This window comes from Doryrhamphus excisus, chromosome 14 (assembly GCF_030265055.1).
Source record: "Doryrhamphus excisus isolate RoL2022-K1 chromosome 14, RoL_Dexc_1.0, whole genome shotgun sequence".
NCBI classification, from domain to species: domain Eukaryota; kingdom Metazoa; phylum Chordata; class Actinopteri; order Syngnathiformes; family Syngnathidae; genus Doryrhamphus; species Doryrhamphus excisus.
Window position 1 is genome coordinate 6,554,577 of NC_080479.1, and position 21,577 is coordinate 6,576,153.

The following is a 21,577-nucleotide window of genomic DNA, read 5'->3' on the forward strand; positions in this document are numbered from 1 at the left end:
AAAATGGTGGCCTCTTTCATGTGGAAATTCATCACATTCTATCCCCCCCCCCCCCCCCCCCCACCTGCACCACATCATTACACTTTCTACAGCAGAACATGTATTAAAGACGACTCACTAGATAGGACAGCCCTAGTCTAGTTCATGCTGAAATACTAGGAGGGAGGGATACACAGCAGTCAGACCAGATAGGACAGGGAGCTTGGTGCAAGATCCAACCTATTTATCCTCTGAAGGAGGAGGCAGGTCCAGACAGGAATGGCTGTCTCTTTAGTAGTGTCAAATGACGATGTTTAGGATTCAATGGAGTGGGGCCATCTGGTCGTGGGGCCATCCGGTCGTGGGGCCATCCGGTCGTGGGGCCTCTGGTCGTGGGGGACTCCGGTCGTGGGGGCTTCTGGTATCACCTTCGTTAGCATCCCATTCAGGTGTAGCAATGGTCATGAGCCCTTCTGAAACATGTGTCGGTCCGACAATCATCATGCAGCCCTAATCCAATTGAATATTTCCAGAATGAGTTTAGTTTGTAATAATGTACCACCAGCTTTCCATCTCTTTGCAAGCCTAATTAAGAATCTAGTCATTCATGTTGGGACTATTTACCTTCCTTGTTCTCGACCACCTCCTCCCTTGCCGCTGGTGGTGTTGTTTCAGTCTCCTTGCATGCCTTCATTCTCATTCTGGACTGTCACTCTCCTCATGTGCGCCCAGTGCCCCCCCCCCCACCTCGGTGTCTTGTTCCCAATGATTAAGCAATGTCTCCAACCTCCCGAGCGCACCCTATTTTTCCTCATGTCTCCCGTCTGTCCATCTTTGCCCCGTCTATCGGAATCTCTTACCTCTCACCATCCGTCTCGTGGAGGCCGTCATTATTTCTTCCTCTCAGCGTCCTTCTTCTCTCTGCAGCCTCCCTCGCTGCATCTTCTGCTGATTGAGTGAGTGGAGAAGGTAGTCGGACGCCCTTCCGCCGTCCTCTAAGGTTACACACACACTTGACCTTCCTGTGACTCCTCGGCTTCTGGAGGCTTTTCTGAACTTTTATTACTGGGGACTTTGTTTTTGTCCCGCTGCGCAGGTGTCTGTATGCGTGGACACTTCAACAAGAAAATTACTAATTTCAAACGGGCTTGCAAGCGAAGGTCGCCGCTTGACGAAATGTCAATCATCTGTCTTTCTATGGGTGGGGAAGGACGGACACAAGATGGACATTGTCTCATTTGACTTGACAAAACACACACACACATGCAAAGTCACCTTAAAGCCACCACACTGCACGCATCATCAACAAGAAGTTAGCCATGCTGTCAATCACTGCCATTTCCAATTAGCACTACCGACTCCTAGACGTGCTCATCCTTCTGGTACTTACTCAATTACACCGCACCGTGTCCTGCTGGAGACAAGAAGTCAAGTCAAATGTCACTTTTTTGAGCGACCACTCAAACTCTCGCTTCCTCAGGCTTCATTGCGTATCTTAAAATGCCAAATATCAGTTAGACTCTCTTGATAAGACAATCAATAGCTTCTATACTTTATGATGTGTATTTCCTCATTGTTCTTCCATTTTAATTGGTAATAATGATATTATTAAAAAGTATATATCCTGAAATGATATATATATGTATATAAATTACATATACTGTATTATTATAAATTGACATAAAGCCTTGTGTAGCAAAGAAAATATCATTGTGTTGTAGTCAATTCTATTAGCCCACAAAGGTGTGTGTATTTTTTAAATTACCCACATCATTTAGAAAAATATTGACTATGTAAATCAATATTTGTGGTCATATAGTCATTATTTTTGTACTTTTAATTTACTACCTAAATGTGAGCATGTGTTAACGTAAAAGTAAAATGTGTTAATCTGTGTGTAACTTTTGGACATTTTGTGTATTTCTGCAGACTAATGAGCCACCAAACGGCCATCAATGCACGGCTTCCTGCTTCCTGCTTTGCACTTGGCACACATGCATAGTGTGTGTGTGTGTGTGTGCGAGTCCCCAGGCTGCGTCCTGATAGACCACTACTGGCTGTTGTGGAGATGAAAGGGATGCTGGGAAGTCATCTCACGCTATGAATTCTGGGTAAGTGGCGTGTGATGTGAGCACATCCTCATCACTGGCTGAAAGGAGGCTTTCATCCCTTATCCCTTGGCCTCCATCAGCATCCCGTCTTTTTGTCCACTTGCCCCGACTTTTCTTTCTCCCCACCCCCGCGGTCTCGTTGGTGCCTTTGTTGCCCCCCCCCCCCCCCCCCCCCCGTTTCTTTCTTGCCTTCATTTCTTCATACCATTTGGATTTTGCCGCTCACCTTCTCATTCGCTTCTTTTTGCTTGTCCTCTCACCTTACTTCCACCCGGCTCCTCTTTCCTCTTCTCTGGTTCTCATTCTTTTTTTGTAATACCCACCCACCCCACCCCACCCCACCCCCAAATTGTCTCTTCATCCTTCTTTTTTCCTTCATTGTGAACAGGAAATGATCAAAGTGCCCATTCTGGCCATTACAGTTCAATTTTGCCAGGTGCACCATGACCGTACACACGCACCCGCACATGGCCCGCACATGGCCCGCATATTATTTGACAAAGTTTAGTTAACTAAGGTTTGCTATCGTTAAATGTATAGCCAACAACTGGCTGACTGAAAATTGTGATTTGGCTCTTTGACATTGCGTGCGTGTGTGTGTGCGTGTGTGTGTGTGTGTGTGTGTGTGTGCCTTATGGCCATACAAATATCAGACACCCGTGAGTGACCTGTCATGTTATTCGTGCTTAACGTACGCTTGCAACATCCGCTATCAGCTGGTAGTGTTCATTATTTGTAATCAGGCTTAGACATGCATCTACATTGGCTAAGGCGCTAAAGCAAGCGTACAAATATGCCCCCTAGTGGCTGCAACAAATGTGAGGACACGATACCACAACTTCATCATTTTCTCAAAGTCAGAAGTGAACGCCATGAAATCGTCCACTTTATGCATGTCGGGGACTTTGTAAATGCACGCGGTGTCCTTCCAATAGACATCAAGCTGTTGAAATTAGTATGCATGCCCATTCATTCATACTGCAGCACTTTTCAACTCAGCATGTGTGCTTTCTTTAAAAGATGCAGGCTGTGTTTGTCTCTTCCTCTTGTCTTCCATCCATCCATCCTGATGAGACGTGTTAAGCTGAACTAATAGTGAAACAAGTTTCCCTATCCCTATTCTTCTCTTTCTCCTCCCTTTCCTGCCTCCCTGGAGCCCCCCCGCTTTCTGTCTCTTTCATTAACAAGACTTATCTTTAGCAGTAATTACAGCACACACAGTAATCATTTATTTATAAGTGCTGCAGCATCACGGTCCCACCAGCGAGGGGCACTGTGGTGTTGTTGCCATGACACAGCTGATGGAACATTGTTTCACGTCAGTCAGCTTTTAAATTTGTTTGGGGCCTGCCCTCCCATACTGACTCATTGGCACAGCCTATAGCTGCAAACATTTGTACTCTAGAAGGAGCTAATGAGACGCTCATTTCGGCAGGACCCATAGTCTCCGACCAGCGTGTGGGTGTGGGTGTGTGATGTAATCCCTCTAAAGCAAACGTGGCCCCCGCTGCTGACAGGGTGTGATTGATGTCCCCTCTGCCTCCGTGCGGTGCTTGCTAGCTGCTTGACATTGACAGAGTGACTGACAGCGAGCTTGACAAAGTGACAAAAGCGCCAAGACCGGCGTTCATCATTGCCCCTTTTCGTGGTGGGGAGGGCGGGGGATGAAGTTTTACGACCCCTCCAAATACCAATGAGACATGTTGTGTTCTTCTTGGGCCAACTGGAGTCTACATCCAGGCTTTAAACAAAAGGATATGATAGGTTTAACACACGCATGTTGGATTCATTGACGTGAATCTTTGGTGTCTTAGGTTCATTAAGTTCTTGTGTCGTCATTGCTTTTGTTTACAAAAACCTGTTTGGCTCAAGTATAGACAAGTAAGCAAAAATGTATTGATGACTCCATCTTGTCTTTGAAGTTTATAAGATCCCATTAACACACGCTCACCTTCCATGATGGCACGCACACTCACATAGCACAATCAGAGTTGAACAACACTCGCTATGAGAGCCACACTTCCATACATAATACATTTATTTGCATGCCAACGTGCCATAACAACACTGAGATGCTCAGCCCTCAAGTGCGGTTCACATGCACACATCCACCCCCCCCCCCCCCACCCCCACCCTCGTGCAGTGATGTGCACTCAAGCCGAGAGTGTATTATTGTCACCTCAGGCCCCCTACAGCATTTATGTGGTTTGTGCCCACCCACACGTAGACCAACACACACACACACACGGAGGGTAACAGGTGTGTGTGCGGTATGTGCGGTGGTGTGCGGTTGCAGGTGTGTGCTGGTTGATAAAGTTTATCTGCTCAGGGTGCTGCAAAAGGCAACGGAAAAAGGTTAAGTGCCCTCCCCGGGGGTGCCACAAAGGCCCATGTCAACAGTGGGATTTGAACACATACTGGCCACAAACCCATATCAGCCCTTTTCCACTGCGTCATCCAGAGAGGTGTTCCTAATATTTTGGTTCCAGCTGCATACACGTGCACATTTACAGTCTGCAGGCATGCTGATGTGTGTGTTTTTTTTCCAGGGAGAGGGAGGAGAGCTGGGACAGCTTGAATCTTCCGAAAAGGTATGTGTCCCTGCATCCTTGAACGCACCACGAGAATGTGGACTGATGAATGAGCGCACAGCTATAGTTGAGAGCAGCAGCTGAATGATGATCATATACTGTATGTCATGTGACATCATCCACTAGATGGCACTGTTGATACACACACACACACACACACACACACACACACACACACACGATGCACACAAGTTGGCAACAAATGTTGTTGAGGAGTGTTTTCCATCATATTCTTTCTGCTGCCTTCACAGGCTTACATTAGCCGTCTGTTCATCCACTGTAATTCGCTCCTCTTATTAGAAAAGCAGACACAAGATGATGTGCACATCTATACTGTGGGGGGGGGGGGGGGGCAAGCCAGGGGGGTAAGTCCCTGTGATGATGCGCAAGCAGGCATTTGGAGGCTGTGGTGTGATTCAGCCAAATTCCATTATTAATCATATAATGCTGCAGGACACTCACAAGCTGTCTTACATGCTTTTGTAAAGTCACTCCACTTGATTCTTTGCTGTGTGCGCTGCACTGAAGGGTACTTCAGAAGAGAGGATTGCTTCTCAGCGATGTGGTCATTTTAATGAGGCCGGCGTTTGCACACGCATAAAATATTCTGCCTCTCCAAAGATAACAATAGTCATGTTTGGTTGGCACTGACAGAGCTATTCATCCAACATGATTACAGGACTCCGTCATCCCCAGGCTTGTTCCTAATTATTTGGTTGCCTCCTTTCTTAAAGGTCCCCTCTTAAAGGACCTTTTCATGATGCCTAGAACTGTTTTATCAGCACCAAACCTGAGAAAAATAAATCATCGCACTCTACCGGTCGATTTTTGAAGTTGCAGATTTTCAGCGGAAAGCCTCCTCCCACTTGGACATGATACCACCTCTGACCCGCCCCTAGCGAGATGAGGCCGCCCCCTCCATGTATCCACCCACCAAAAAAGAGCAGGCTTCGCTATAAGTCCTTAAAAAGCCTGTCTGTTAGCCAACTTATAACATGGTAGATGTAAGTTTGAGCCGTTCGGATTTTTAATTAATTCATAAATCACCAATGAAAGTTCACTTATTCATTCATTTTCTATCGCTTATCTTCACAAGGGTTGCGGGGTTGCTGGAGCCTATCCCAGCTGTCTTCGGGTGAGAGGCGGTGTACACCCTGGACTGGTTGCCAGCCAATCCTAGGGCACATATAGATAAACAACCATTCCCACCCACATTCATACCTTCAGACCATCACACAGAGATGGTCGAGGGTGGAATTGAACCCTGGTCTCCTAGCTGTGAGGTCTGCGACCAATGAAAGTGAACTATAGTAATAGTTAACTAAGAATTTAGAGACCAACTGGAATTGGCTAATTTCCCATAACATAACTGGAAATCTGATGGAGATGGTATATCCAGTGTCTTAAACAACTGAAGGATGCCTGATGGGATACATGGTGGTTGCCTTCCAATGTAACAAAGAGTTTATCATGTGCTTATGCACCACATCATCCTGTGAGATGTTGGTAATCTCTTAGCCCTCCAAAAGATGAAGAAAGAGCTGAACACACCTTTTCATGGCTACCATTATTACGTCTCTGAAAGAAGACCGCTCTCATCAGATGCTGCCGTCTGCTCGCGGTGATCAAAAGTCAAGAGAAAAGACCCACGCCGACACAAAAGACAGCCTCTCCTGTGCAGACAACCATCATCATAATTCATGGTGAAAAGAAACATGTTTGCTGGTCATGTGGGCTCCCTGCGGTTCAGCCAATCACGAGTGTCCCCCGTCACGAGTCAAAGTGGACGCGGGCGTAAATGTTGTTGTGGCGCCATGAAACCCCAAGGAGAGGCGCTTTGGGAGCGGACGGCTGGCAGGGCTGGTGTGGTGTCGTGTAGTGTAGTGAATGTCCATGTGTGTGTGTGTGTGTGTGTGTGTGTGTGTGGGTGTGGGTGTGTGCGCATACAACGGACAAACACCAGCGGTTTGCATCCTGCTGTCTCCTGCCGGCGGTGAATGTGTGGTGCAGGATCAGAAAAACTTGCGGTTACGCTGGAGGGCGTGCTGCATGCTGAGTAAGATGCCTGAAAAACAACATATCCCTTTGCTGACTCACTGAGTCAAATATAAACAAGCAGTGACAAACACTTTGAGAAATGGTTCATCTTGTCTGTAATTCATGAAGAGCAGATGCCAGCCTGAAAAGTCGTTACCTTTAGCTGTGTTTAGTCACGCGGTTACCATGGAAATGCATTAATACTCTTTGTCTGCTGTTTGGTCAGGTTTCAGTTATCTTGTTTATGCGCACTTGTCGTAAGTCTAGATGAGCCTTGGGAACCGGAAAACGACGTTCTTTCTTCTTCTATGGTTGGTGGTTCACGTGGTTCCGTCTGCATGTGCGTGTACAATGCCACACATAGATGTTCCTTGTGATTCCATCCTTTTCACCCAGTGATCCATTCCTGTCTGGATGCAACTGTTTACTAGCTATGCAAAAAAAAAGTCCCAATAACATTCCAGTGTGGACAGGACCTCGGACAATTGAACAGTGCACTTTGGATCATGGTCTGGTCTGCTCTACTTTCCAAAGCCCTGCTCGCTTTTGAAGCTCTACATTTTCATAACGTTACAAAAGACCTCCCCGAGCTTGGCTACTCATCTTCAAATCAAGCTCTGCCGCCTATCTTGCACTTCTGGTTGGATGCTAACTGCATTTTGTTGCCCTGTACCAGTGACATGAGCAATAACAATAAAGATGAATCTAATCTAATCTAATCTATCCGTCAGTCAACTGAAGGTTTGATTATTTAGTTGTTTGGGCAAATAGGCTAACCGAGCATGGCGCTGCATGATGTTGTTACAATGTGAGAGGAATGTTTTCCTCTGTAGCACACATAGCTAGTATGCTAGTGTTGCTTTCTTGGCTGCCTGGTCTGCATTAACTGCTTTTCTGTCCCATGTCTTTCCCCCAATGGCCATGATGCGTTTATGAGTCCATATAATTCAGTCTTTGAGTTGTCCTCGTTTTCCCTATCTCGCTAATTTTCTTTTAGCTTGACTTTGCCTTAGCCTCGGGTTAAATAGATGATAAATAGATCTCTTGCTGTAATTCAAGACAGCCGGGACGCCTATACATCAACCAAATTTCAAGTATGACCTCTGCTCATCTTTTTCAGTGAGCCAGAGCATCAATTTTGCTTTGTGTTTTTTTGGGGGGAGGGGTTTATCTGACAGCTAAAACACCAAGACGCTTGCTGCCAAGATTTGCTGCAAGTCACCAGAGCAGCGCAAGCAAATCATAAATTCAGAAGAGTCGCAAGGCACGTTAAACCAAGTTGGGCGAAAAAGTTGTTGATCTCGGCATATATTTGCGGCGATCATCAAGGACTTTCCGACTGCGAGGAGGTGGCTGCAGCAGTTTGGATGGCGATGCCGAAGCGGTGACGGCACAAGCATCACATCTGATTTGCCAGATGGTTGCCTCGTGGCGACGGTGTCCAATATGGCTGACGCTCACGGTGCTGCCAACTGCTGAGTATCCTCTAATCCTGCTTAAAGGAAGGACATGAAACCTCCAGTCTAACATTTCCTTTAAGTGTTAAGTAGCAACTGGTTTTCCTTGTATCTTCTTTTGTACCCACATCTTTGCATGATGCTGGCAAATACCGTTTCCACGCAGACGCTTCTTATCTTATTTTTTAAGGCTCAAAACCTTGACGTTGAGATCCATGACATTTTCTTTTGCCCTCTGGTCAGGCAACACGGATAAAATTCATTCACAAGGTAAAAGAAAAAAAGAGACATTGTGATTTAGACAGTGCCAATTTTCTAAAGGACGTGATAAAATAATAACGTTTTGAAGCTATTGAAAAGCTTTAGGGAAGCTACATACAGGATGCTTACTCACTAGTGAGCATGCTATGCGGGCTATATGGATGTATGGATATATGACTATATGGATAAATGGACAATATGGCTATATGGATATATGCTATATGGACTATATGGATATATGACTATATGGGCTATATGGGATATAGTATGGCTATATGACTATATGGATATATGACTATATGGATATATGGGCTATATGGATATATGACTATATGGATATATGACTATATGGATATATAGCTACATGGATGTATGGCTATATGGACTATATGGATATATGGATATATGGATATATGGATATAAGACTATATGGATACGCCATGGCTGACTCCATGCAGTGTGCAGGTCATGTCTCATCAATGTAACATTACTGACACTTAGTGACCAGAATCCCACATAGAACTAGTTTCTGGCCCAATAATAGTCCACAGTCAACCACAAGCAGCAGTCATTTGTTCATTCATTCATTTTCCCAAAAAAGACGATAGAGTGAGGGAGCGATGTTGGAACCACAATGACGCAAGGGAAGACTATAATTGCATTCTTTGAGCTAAAATTCTGCAGTTGGGAGACTCTTTTCAGCTCCTCAAAGTCACCGTCCAAGAAATGTGACCATTTCCTCCCGGGCCTTTGTATTATAGTGGAGTACAAAACCTTGCTTAATGGGGCCAATGCCTAGAGAGGGAACATTTATCATAGCGTCTGCACATTGGGGAGTCGCTCCAATGTAAGCACCTGCACAGAGATCGAAACCTGCACGTGTAAGGGGAAAAGGAACATTTAAAGACGCCTGTGTTTTCCATCAAGAGAGGCAAACACAGCTACAGTATATCAATTCCGAGCTGTATCTTTTTGACCCGAGAGAAGGTCACATTCCTGAGAGTGCAGTCATTTTAGCTTCTTGGTAGGAGTTGCGCTTTTTTGGTTGAATTTAGAGCAAATAGTGCTTGCAGTGGAGTCCTCCATGCTTATGCACTAGCCGTCTTAAACAAGGGCGTCTTGGCTGACGTGGCAAGGAGAGGAGCAAATTCCCGCGATGGCTATAATTTGACAGGGGAGGTAAAAGGCTGCCGACGCTTCTCGAATTCAGATTGCTGTGTTGGGGGTCAATCCATAAACGTCATCCTCCCCTTTTTGACAATTGGAATTGTTGAGGCAGCGTCATGTTGCCTTTGGGGGGGGGGGGGGGGGGGGGGGGGGCAAGCTATTTGCACGCTAGAGACACATGGTTGCGGCCACGAGAAAGTGATCATGGAAATTTATGGCGATGATATCGTTGGCGGTTTGATCCTTGGCCTACACCATGTACAAGTTTGTGGCGCCTCCTATGGGTGGTGCGGAAAATGGTTTGCAACCCTGCTACATTAAATACAGACAGATGTATAAGCATTAGACCAGGGGTGTCCAACTGCAGACCGAAAATCTCCCCACACCTCCCTGTGGACTCGCGACGCAAGTGAGACATTTTGCTTGATGGCAGCCATGTTTTTCAACCAATCTTGCCCAATTGGTATACACACCTGCTTGCCAGTCCCCTACAGGTGTGTACCACATGTTGTGGTGATTTGGCTAAACACCCTAAAGCTACAGTGGGCGTTTTGTAGAATGCAAGAATGCTTAAGGGCTTCAATAACTGCGGCACCATGTCTTGTATTCCTCCGAAAAATAATAGCACAGGCAACACAGTAAATGTGCAAGTTTTGACAAATGCAGCAGTTCAGGAGGAGAAGAGTTGTCTGAAACACATACATGTGAAGTCATGTGAGCAAGATACGAGTGTCAAGAAGAATGAAAAGCTTCTTATTATTTTTTGTCAAGGCAAACACAGTTTGTGTATGCAAAGAGCTTCTGTGACATCAGTAATACTCATCCAAGGAACCTCTTCTGATCTTAAATGATGTTATAGAATAACATTCATGTGCCGTATAGGATCACACAACCTGCCACTCATCAAAAGAACCCCTGGATGATATGAAGCCCACTCTTTGATCCTGCCGCTGCCGTGGTTGCCGAGCCTCGCTAGATTGTCTGGTGTCCCTGCAGAGACGTTTCAATTCATTTCCATATACGGCGCACATCAAACGCAGCCCTGGACAAAGCAAAAGTCTGTCAGGGTGGACAGCAGCGGGAACATTCAGGCTGCTTCCAAGCTGGTCTAAGATGCCTGAATTGGTGCGAATGTGTCACTCATGGGTAGGAATCAGCCTTTTCCAGTTGTTTCCAGTTCAGGTCAGTCGAGAATGGTAAACATCTCCATCACCGCGTCCATGAACTTCAATAATGGAGCATTGTTTCTCATTGGCACCTTAGTCTTAGCAAAATATGTTTTGTCTTCTTCTTCTTGTCTTCCTCTTCTGAAGATTGCAGTATCCCACTTTAGTACTGTCGTGCACATGGCGCCCAATTCTACCTCGACCTGAAGTGGACTGTTTGTTGAAAAGGAGCAATTGACACAAATATAGTGTATTAGTTCCCTTGTCAGAGCTTTTTTTCCCGTCACTAACACACTACAATGACTTGGAGACCAAAGACCCGCTGGATGAGACATGCTGGATGTTTAATCATCAGCTCGGTAGGAGTCTCCTATGGCTACTCGGACGCCTCCCAGAGAGCAGGTCAGCTTCCAGGTTGTTATTTGAGAGGAAAGTCGTTGAGGTGTCACAGGAAGTCCATTTTCCACTCCAGGTAGTGCAGCTGATTGGAATTTGGGACTTACCTGACACCAATTAGCAATTGGCACACGGCCCGTTTGACCCGTCAATCACTCGGTAGAGTTTGCGGCTGGTCGGGGTCAGGTGGCGGTGCCGCATCCTGGTCCCACGGGGGAGAGCTCCATCCTCTATCCATGCGCAAACCTCTCATATCGAGGTCACTTAAGTAAGCCTAAGTTAGCGTCATCTTGGATGCGAGTGTTGTCCCGCGACTCGCCGGTTCCTGCAAAACTGGGAAACGGACTCATACAGAATAGCCCGTATTTGCTTGTTTATTAAACAGCTGTCAATCTTAACGTACTCAGAATTTTAACAGCAGCTTCTTTTTGCTTGTGGATTTGCACCTAACAGTAAAATTCCATGTCCAGTCTGGTTGGTTTCTGAAAGTAATTGGAGTAGATTTTAAGTATGACTACTGTATGCAAACTGTCAAACTACCATCAATTTTAACTAAACTTGGCCAAATAATAGGCCTTTTAGATCAGGTTTCTAGAAAAAACTTCATTCTTGGCTTATGTCGATAAGAAAACAGTTTTATTCTTTTTTTTTCATGCTGACATAGCGACCCAAATACACTCCTGATCAGAATTTGAAGACCAGTTGAGAAAGGACCAGAAAGTATTTGCACTGTTGGACCTTGATGAGGTCTAAGTAGAGTTTGAAAACACAATAAGAAGACATTTTGAGTAAGCAATTTATTGCAAGTATAGGCTCAGCTGAGCAAACGTTTAAGCACACAGCCTTTAAACGCCAAAAATGGGGATTCCGTTCAATTTTGCGTCAGGTATTCACACTGCCATGATCTCTTGTTGGAAAAGGCAAAGAAGCTTTCTCTCTTTGTTTCTCTCACTGTAGAAGCAGTAATTTCTTCTTCTACTGTGGATGCCCTCCGTGGTGACCGTGACACCATCCTCACCGCATGGAGCGTCACCTCTACTGAGAACCTCCTGAATGAAGATCCAACAGCGCCAAATGTCCATTTTGATCAGGCGTGTAGAAGGCCGTACAATCGGACTGAGAGGGATTGTCTGCTATGCAGCTTCTACATATTTTATTCATGCAAACCAACAGGTGGCAGTAAATGACTTCTCCCAGAGTGTTTCTTCCAGTCACTCACGTAAATACGCACACACGAGGTCCAGCGTAAATAGTGAGGAATTATACAGTGCTTTTTTAATGCATGTCCACCCCCCTCACCTGCTTCCTCTTACCTTAGCTCCTTTTTCCTTGTCTCCTATCGCCATCCTTTTCCCCTTCATGGTCTTGGCAGTGCTTGCCGCTTGCCCACCTTGTCCAGCTAGCAGGTCGCTGTGTGTGTGTGTGTGTGTGTGTGTACGCAGTCTAGACGTGGTTTCCTCTGCAGTGTTTGTCTTTCTCCTCAGGCCAGCTGATCTATTCAGCCAGGAATGTTCCTGCCCTCCTTTAGTGCTCGTTCTGTGATGCTGGTTCTTATCTAAGGCTGACTTTTTAAAGCTTTTTAGCGCCACCTGTCTATGTGGACACCCCCCACTCCCCCCCGCTTGCGCTCAGCGGGAATTAAATGTGTCATTTATCTTTTTTTTAAATGATCTCTCCACATTTTTCCTTTTTCACCTCCTTCCCCGGCTCTCTCCTCCCGCCTGCCGAGTCATCATTCGCTGGCAAAGGAGCAGCAGCACACCTTGGTATGCATGATTAAGTAGCCTTCATCTTAGCACGTGTTTTCTCATTTCCTACCAGATAACATGCGGTGGCGCCCCAAATTTCACCACCTTTTGTGTTGGGCTTTCGGCAACAAGAAAAGCTGATTTATTGATGGTGTTTATCAATATTTGCACACACCAGTCACTCATCGGCAGCAAGAGATCCAAAACGTCTGCAGGGACGCTCTTCTTAGCCTCCCACCATCTGCTTAACTTATCAGCCGCCTCGCTTGCTGTTGCTGCGGCAACCCAGCAAACAGCGGCTGCCGCGCCGCACAATGGCTCTCTGTTTTCCCTCCATCATCTTTGCCTTCCTTTCCCTTCTTTTTTTCTCACACTTTATTTCTCCTCTGTCTGCCCTTTGCCTTTCCAAAATCGACTCTTGCTGGAAGTCAATGAGGCGTTTGTTTTGCCACCAAGGTGTCCAGAGGGACTATCTAGTGCTGCTTAAGAAATATTCATGCAGTCTAATCACTTTGGTTGCTAATATTTGAATATCCAAGACTCCAATCACCACCGAAGCCCTATCCCTCACGTTTGATCATGAATCTTTCATTTACTGTCTTTTCTAATAAATCATTGATCATTCCACTAATGGAAAGGGTTGGTAGTTTGGAGTTTGTTAAGTTTTGGAAAGTCATTAAAGAAGACAAATGTAGTGATGCATAATGATTTAATAGCCTTTACATTTTCTGCCACCAAGATGTCCTGAAGGACTATCTGGTGCGACATCGTACAATTCTAATCCAATCACATCAACGTTACTGCTAATCTTTGACAGACTCTAATCCCATCTGCCTGCTATTTACTCTGTTATACGGAAAAGGATTCTTCTTCAAATGAACCCAAATGAACGGCTTCAAAAAGGTGGGGTTGCGGGGGCAGCAGCCCGAGCAGGGAATCCCAGACTTCCTTCTACCCAGCAACTTCGCCCAGCTCCTCTTGGCGGACCCCAAGGTGTTCCCAGGCCAGTTGAGAGACATAGTCTCTTCAACGTGTTTGGGTCTTCCCCGAGGACTCCTATCGGACGCACCCTGAACACCTCCCTGGGGAGGCGTCCTGACCAGATGGCCAGGCAGTGTTTCGTTGACTTCCACCACATCATGTGATGGCGTGAGAGAGCAGAGTGTTATATTTCACTTTGCTGGAAGGTGTCAAGGTCTTTGATGGATTTAAAATGGATTTTCCAGTGTAGAGCAGTGCTTTTTTTGCATCATTAGCACGTGCACGCTTGTGCTGGCGTTGCCGTGTGGTGGCTGCCCTTGCCCAGGGCGGCAAACGAGTACACGCCCGTCGAGTGAGTGATGGATGTGTCAGGTGAGCGGGTTAATCTCTTGCTAATGTGGATGAATTGTTCAGCATCCAGATTATGGCAAAAGTGCAGACGCACACTCAAAGACAACACGGCTGCACACAATGCATTACCGCTGCATTAGCCTGTTGCTCTTAGCGGAAAGGAGCAGTGCAGAAAGGCTCTTCTCAACCCGCAATTTGCAGAATGTGGCTTTATTTCTTTATTTCTACCTACGACTGCATGCACACAAGTATTGGGACACTCGGCCATTTGAGCACAGGAAGGGGGAATGAAAGAAAATGTCCCTTTGTTGCATCTTGAAAGGATGTTTTTGCGTTGCAGAGGTGGTTTTGGCCAGGCAGATAGCTTAGGAACAATTACTCATCTAATCCACATAGAGAAAACCCAGCTCCACCTCTGGCATCGTTATTTCTTTCTTTTACAAGTGGAACAGCTTGACAGCGTTGTCGATGTCTCGCGTGTTGCACGGCATGCTGGGATGCCAGGGTCAAATGACTCACTGAGAAGTCGGCACAGCCGCACCGCCGTCAATTAGAGAGGCAACAGGAGGCGCGTACAAAATAAACAACCTGTTATGTTGTTGCCTTTTTCATCTCTGATGGAGTGCAGTTCAGTAACACCCCACCACGGCAATAAGAACCATATTATTATTATTATATGTTATTACTTCATACACCCTCCCCAACCTTGGCGAGTGCCAGCATGCATTTAGGACACTGACCAGTCTGCATCCAACCCCTGGACTGTGTGTTCTGGACTCAGGCAGCAACACTGTTGTATTTTTCTTCTTCGTTGGTTCTAGACCCGACCCGTTAGAGCATAGGAAACCCGTTTGATGTTCTAAAAACAGTTTTTGATATTATTAGAGCCCCTGAGACATGAAATAACACCCCTATAGTCATCTTTGTGTGTCTGTGTGGGGGGGGGGGGGGGGATGTTAGGGATGCTTGTGCCCGTTTCAATTGCTAGCCTAGTATAAAAGCCTGTTGTTCCAGCGATCAAATCTAGTGTTTGTGTGTCTCAGCCAACATTACAGTAACATTACTGACACCTTGTGACCAGTGTAGAGTACTACATATCATCACAAGGTCTTTTAATGCCTTATATTTGATTTTGCCTCATTTTTTGGAAGTCATTCATTGAGAATGACTTCTCCATGTCAAGACGAACCGTGTTTGTTATTCGCTGATTGCTTTCTCCTCCAACGCTTTTCACTTCCGGATGTCAGTCCAACAGTCCAACTTGTAAACAAGTTCAAAAATAGATGAGTCGTTCATTAATGATTGTATTTATTTGGTCCGTTGAGGAAATGTAATTTTCATATCAGGGCTGAGCTGAGGGTTGAGGTCCTCGCTCATGAAGACAACTTGCACCCCCTTTGCAACCATCCTCAGTTTTCAGCATTGTGTGCGTGTGTGTGTGTGTGGGTCTCATACTGTGAGCCCAGTCCTTATGGCCGCCCCCTATAAAGAACATATTGATTAGCACCGTGCGGCAACAACACATCTTAATGTCCATCGTAAAGTATTCTGTTCCCTCTCTGTGTGTCTGGGAGAAGTGTGAGGATAATTTAATGTACAGCGGAATCCGTTTGCTGTGTTTGTGTGTGTGCGTGCCTTTTGTGTCCTGGCTTCACCTTCCTCCAATAAGCATAAATTCCGCGTGGAACTGACTCCTGCTGTCAAACACGCACGCTGCCATAACTATAATTTTTCTCAAACTGCGTCGGCCTGTCCAGAACGCCAGGATATTTATACACACATTCCCTTCCGACGTAGCAAATGAACTGCCCCTAAACACAACATTAGCACTTGCTCTCACGTACACGCAAGACTGTCGACAGTCGGAAGGGGTGTTTGCCGCTGGTAACGGTGGACGGTACAAATGTGGCTCTAGTTTCCACATCCAAGACAAACTCTCATTAGGTTGACTCTGTCATTACTTTTGTTCTTTCCGACATCCAAACAGGCTGCAGGACTGACTTTTTATTGCTAAAGGTTCGATGGGATCCAGTCAGCCTGTTCCCATGGAAGCACAGGCAACCACAAAAAGAAAACACCCTGGACGCTGGAGTCTCCTACTCCATAGTCTCCACTTTGCTGCATGTGTCTCTTCATCTCTACTGCAGATGCGCCATCACGGGCACGGCGTCCTGCTCGGGAACCAAAGGGTGGCACTGGGCTTCTCTCAATGTGTTTTGCTTCTGGCGGAGGTCTGTGACAATCTGGCGAGCCCTTTGTCGGTCAAAATAATCCATTGTCCGTCTTTTGATCTTGCAAGATCACGTAAGAGCTGCGAGTTGAAGGCCGCCGTCTCTTATGCAGCTTTGAAAAACATCCTAACCAGGTTGGCAACTTTTTGGACTTCCTTCACTGTTGGGACCGAAATCCTCACATTGCAAGACAAATCCTTCAGCTGCTGCTGGAGTGGTGGCGAAAAGGAAGTTGAACTTGTGGTCACAGCAGAAGCAGCCCGAGGGATTTGTCAGGGATACCGGGACATTTGGCTGCTTAAGCTCACTTGATAACAATTTCACTCCGTGGGGCGCTGCTGCTCTTATTTTCCACCAAAGACAAGTGGAAGTCCTCATTCCAGGAAGACACTTGGCGTTTTACAGGGACGACAGTATCATCAAAACAAAGTCATTTCAGTCATTGTTTTAAGAATAGCACATAAACAAAACTGAAAAGTCATTTTATTACAGTGAAATTGTCATTTTATGAGAAAAACAAGTAGCTACAACTAAAATAAAGTTGTAACTTGTACGAAAAAAGAAGTGATTTTACGCGAACCAAGTCGACATTTTATGATAATAAAGTCATTTCATTACAGCAAAGTTGTCATTAATGAGGAAAAAAAGTCGATATATGACTAGAAAGGGATAAAAACCTCAAAGAATATCATCATTTGTATGAAAAATGAAATTGTTATTTTCCAAGAATAAAGTCCAAATAGTGTGAGGACAAAGTCGTCATTTCAGGAAAAAAGACATCTTATTACAGTAAAGTCTACTTTTTTGAGGAAAAAGAGTAAATATATCACACGAGCAAGAAAAAAGTTTAATAAATTATTTATGAAAAAGAAGTAATTATTTTCTAGGAATAAAGTTATAAGTCCTAATTTTCCCCCCAAAAGTCATTTACACCAAAGTGCAGTGCAGGGGCGGCCTCTGCTATAAGCATTAGCATGCTACCGAGCTACGTAGTTAGTCTGCAATGTATTTATTCTAAACTAAAAGAAGAACAAAGCAAGCAGGCAAAAATGTACCACTTCCACATGGAATGAGTGAAGAAGCCAGGACACGCCATGGCTGACTTTGTGCAGTGTTGAGGTCATGTCATGTATTTAATGTATGCAATGTAACAGTACTGATGGCTAGTGGCTACTTCAGCACATATTGTGTGGAGTGAGGGAGCGATGTTCTAACTGTGAACTGGCGAGGGATGGCTTTATAAAATGTATAACCCGCAAGGCATGCTGGGAAGATCATGCTAACACTTATGCAGTTTTCCCACAAATAGAAAAGAATATTTTGCTAAAAAATCTGCCAATTTGCAGGGTCGGAGATGCGAAATAATGATCCACTACATAGCAAAGGAGTATTTTTCCCCATAGACGATTGCATGCAATTAAAAATAAATGATGTTCTTTTTGGCGTGGCCCTAACACTCCTTTTTATGATGAAAAGTTTCTGAGTACCGCAATTGCCCAGCAAGAGTAGTTAATATTTTTTTCTTTCATGAAGTTTGGAGACAAATGGCGTCAAATAGTAACCCTGCCATGGTTAGCGGGCAGCTTTCTTCTTGAGCTCCTGCAGGAAACTGAAATCAAAAGGAGCCTCAAAGCCAGAAGCTGTAAATCCAAGAAGAAACGCGAGCCATGACGTAAAGCCGTGATGCGATATTGACATCTGCGAGGTAGTCGTCGGCAGCGGTGGCCTTGGGGGGGGGGGGCTCGCTGAGTAACTGTTTTGGGGAGGCCTAAAAGAGAGGCCTGGCGAGGATAGACGCTCATTATTCATGTTCCCTAAAACAGGGTGTTGATTCACAGCGGCCGCTCATCTCATCTCTGGATGCACGTTTACTGTGTTTCCCTCCAATTTAGCGCACTGGCACGGCACAAGGGGCGCGTACGGTTAAGGTCAAAAACTTCCCCAGAATGACAAGCGTGCGTTGACAATCAATTCAAAGGCAACAAGCGCATCAACTTTGAACGCGTTAATGGAATTCAGCTCGGCAGCCTCAATCTCAATTAATTATTCACGCGTGAAGAAGCAGAGGGAGAGACACAAACATGGTGCAACATGTTCAACACGACCCAAATTCATAGAAACTCCACTGCAGAAAGCCACTGCAGCCATCATAATAAAGAGATAAGAAGCAAACTTGAAAAGAACTTCACAAGTTTTACATGCCACAGCAGCGCTAATCGATCATTTACAACGTCAACACGAGTCAGCCGTGCATTCACGTGCAGCCACAGAAGAAATACGCAAGCAGAAGAAGTACCACGTCTTTGTCAGAAGAAGCGTGCGTTTCAAGCAGCCTGTGTGGCGTACCAAAGGTCACAAAAAATAACTGAGAGCCACCGCATGAGACAGTAGCCACGGTAGGACTTACGCTATGTTCTATGTTCTGTCTTTTCTATTCCTATGTCTATTATATTGGGTAATGGTAGGAATGGAAAGGTCACTATAGGGGTGCTATTTCTTGTCTGGTGGGCTTTAATAATGTGAGAAACTCTCTTTTGAAAGTTTTGTACACTCAAACTATGAGAATATTTCACTTCTTAGTAAGAAATCCTACTTTGCAGAAATTGGCGTATCAAGAACCGCGGGGGGGGGGGGGGGGCTTGAGAGGTTGTGCTGTGTATTGGTGATGTGTTACACTCATCACTCATTTGCTTCTAGCAGTTTGTATCTTTAATGCCCTAAAACAGTGACTCCCAGAGTGTGGGCTGCGGCCTCCTGGTGGGCCGTGGTGGTACTGCAGATGGGCCATGAGAGGTCATTAAAAATATGATTCATTTTTGCAAATATTATTTTTAAAATTATTTTTATTGTAAAATATTGCACAATTTAAAAAATATTTATAGGCCTAAGTAATAACCTATTGAGTGTTATTGACCTGTCACAATATTTTATGAACCTGATACAGTTTATGATTGGAACGTAGCTCTCTGGTCATCATGCCAGTCTTGAATGCAGTTATGAAGTATGAAGTATGATAATTAATTCTGTCTTGTGTGTACACCACAGATTAAAAGTTTGAGCTTCCTTCATCTCCCTGCTTTCATTTCAATTCTGAATAATAATAATAATAATAATAATAATAATAATAGAAGCAAATATTTATTATTGTTATTATTATTGTTGTTGTAATTGTTATTGTAATTGTTTGGGAAAACCTGCCCTAAAAGATGATGCCCACCCTGGAAAAGGTTTGACCAGACCTGATTTTAAGACACCTTGGCCTATGGGGAACAAAGTGTATCATTATTTATTCTTAGTAACATTTCCACTTGTTCCACTTCTGTGACGCTTTTTCACTCTCTGTTCTTCAACGTTCTTTTGTTTCATTTTATTTCCTCGATGTGCTGCAGGCAGCTCATTTTGTGCGTGATGATTTCATTTTCATATGTTTTGCTTTTTGCACTCAGTTACACAGCGAGGGAGCGTCCATAATCCATCATTTTTCAAGGCTAAAGTCGTCTCTGTGAGGGCCAACATAACGCAGAGAGAGAGTACCAGTAATTAAAAATAAGGTTCCATCAGCGTGATCCCGTCCCCTATCCTCAAGCTGCCGCGTTCTTCTTGCATATCAACGTGTGGTTCATGCACGGCTCCCTTCACAAATATTCCGCCCGCGTTTTTTTATTTTTTTGCCAAGCAAATTGCCAAAACTCTTCCAGGAGGTTGGGAGTTTCAAGCCTCACCTTCAATATTTCATAAGCCAATTTGCATAAGTTCAAATAAAAAGTCATCACCTCGACGTTTGCATTTTGATGCGTGCTCTTTGAAAGAGGAGGCAGCAAGTCGCTGCCAAGGACAACACCATCGTTTTAGCTTCTTACCGTTCCATCAATGTCGCGTACGTAAAAACAAACATTTGGGGGTACAGTACGTACGTACGTATGTACTGTACCCCCAAATGTTTGTTTTCATTATTTGGTCTTAAACTAAACTTGTTTGGTGTTAAAAACGTGCATAAATGTAACCATATTTCCAGTGTCCTAATCCTGTAGAAAAAGCACCAACCTGAATGATGAGATCAAGTGGACCACTTATCCCTGTCACCGTTCTGTATAAAATGCACCAACAGTGAAAGTCGACCCAACGTCGTGATGCATCAACAGCTCTGACATGCAATGGGGGACTAAGTCCACCTGCCATTTTTACATCTTTTATCCCGTGTCGCTGTTCTGTGTGAATGGCACCACCACAGGTCCAGGGTGGACCCCGCCTCTCACCCAAAGACAGCTGAGATAGGCTCCAGCATGCCCCCACCCTAGTGAGGATAAGCGGCATATGTTTTTTATGTTTTTTTGCTTTTTTACATTTTTGATTTTCATCCTTTTTTTTTTTACACTTTTAAGTCATTTTAAATTTTCATTTTCTTCAGTATTTGTTTTTTTTCCAGTTTTACCATACCAATACCGATATGTGTAACTTGACATCTGCTGTGGTGGGAGGAAGACGTATGTTGTCCACAGCAACAGGACAAAATCGGATACCGATGTCGACCAATATCACCTTTATGCTGATATCCGGCTGATACTTATCAGTGCGGACAATTATTGGACATCCCTAACTTTGATGTAAGTCAGAAAATGCGTGGTTAGCATGTCGGCCACACAGTCCCCCGTGACCCTGCTGAGGACCGGCACTATAGAAAGTGGATGGGTGCATAGTGCAAGTCTAGATAAAGGTGCAGTGTGGGGTTTGACTGTCAGCTAGGATGGGGAAGTCCACCCTCAAACCAAAACGTCGATGTCTGTCCTTTCATGACATCACAGCGTTCAGACTGAAGCGGGAGCTAGCATAAAAGCTACCAACCAACATGAGCCATCGGCTTCTGCATGACTCCACATTTCTCCCAAGTTTAGACAAAGCGTCTCATTTCCTTTCCGTGGGGATGAGCTGCAGTCATTCCGGGAAGACGAGAGACAAAGCGTCGTTAGCGGAGATGACGACAGATTGAGTGGGCACGCTGAGCGAGTCGATGGACGGCGATTAATCGCCCAATAAGAGCCCCGATGTATCCGCACATCACAGGTTGATGACGTCTCAAAGGGAGAGAGCACTCGCGGATGGA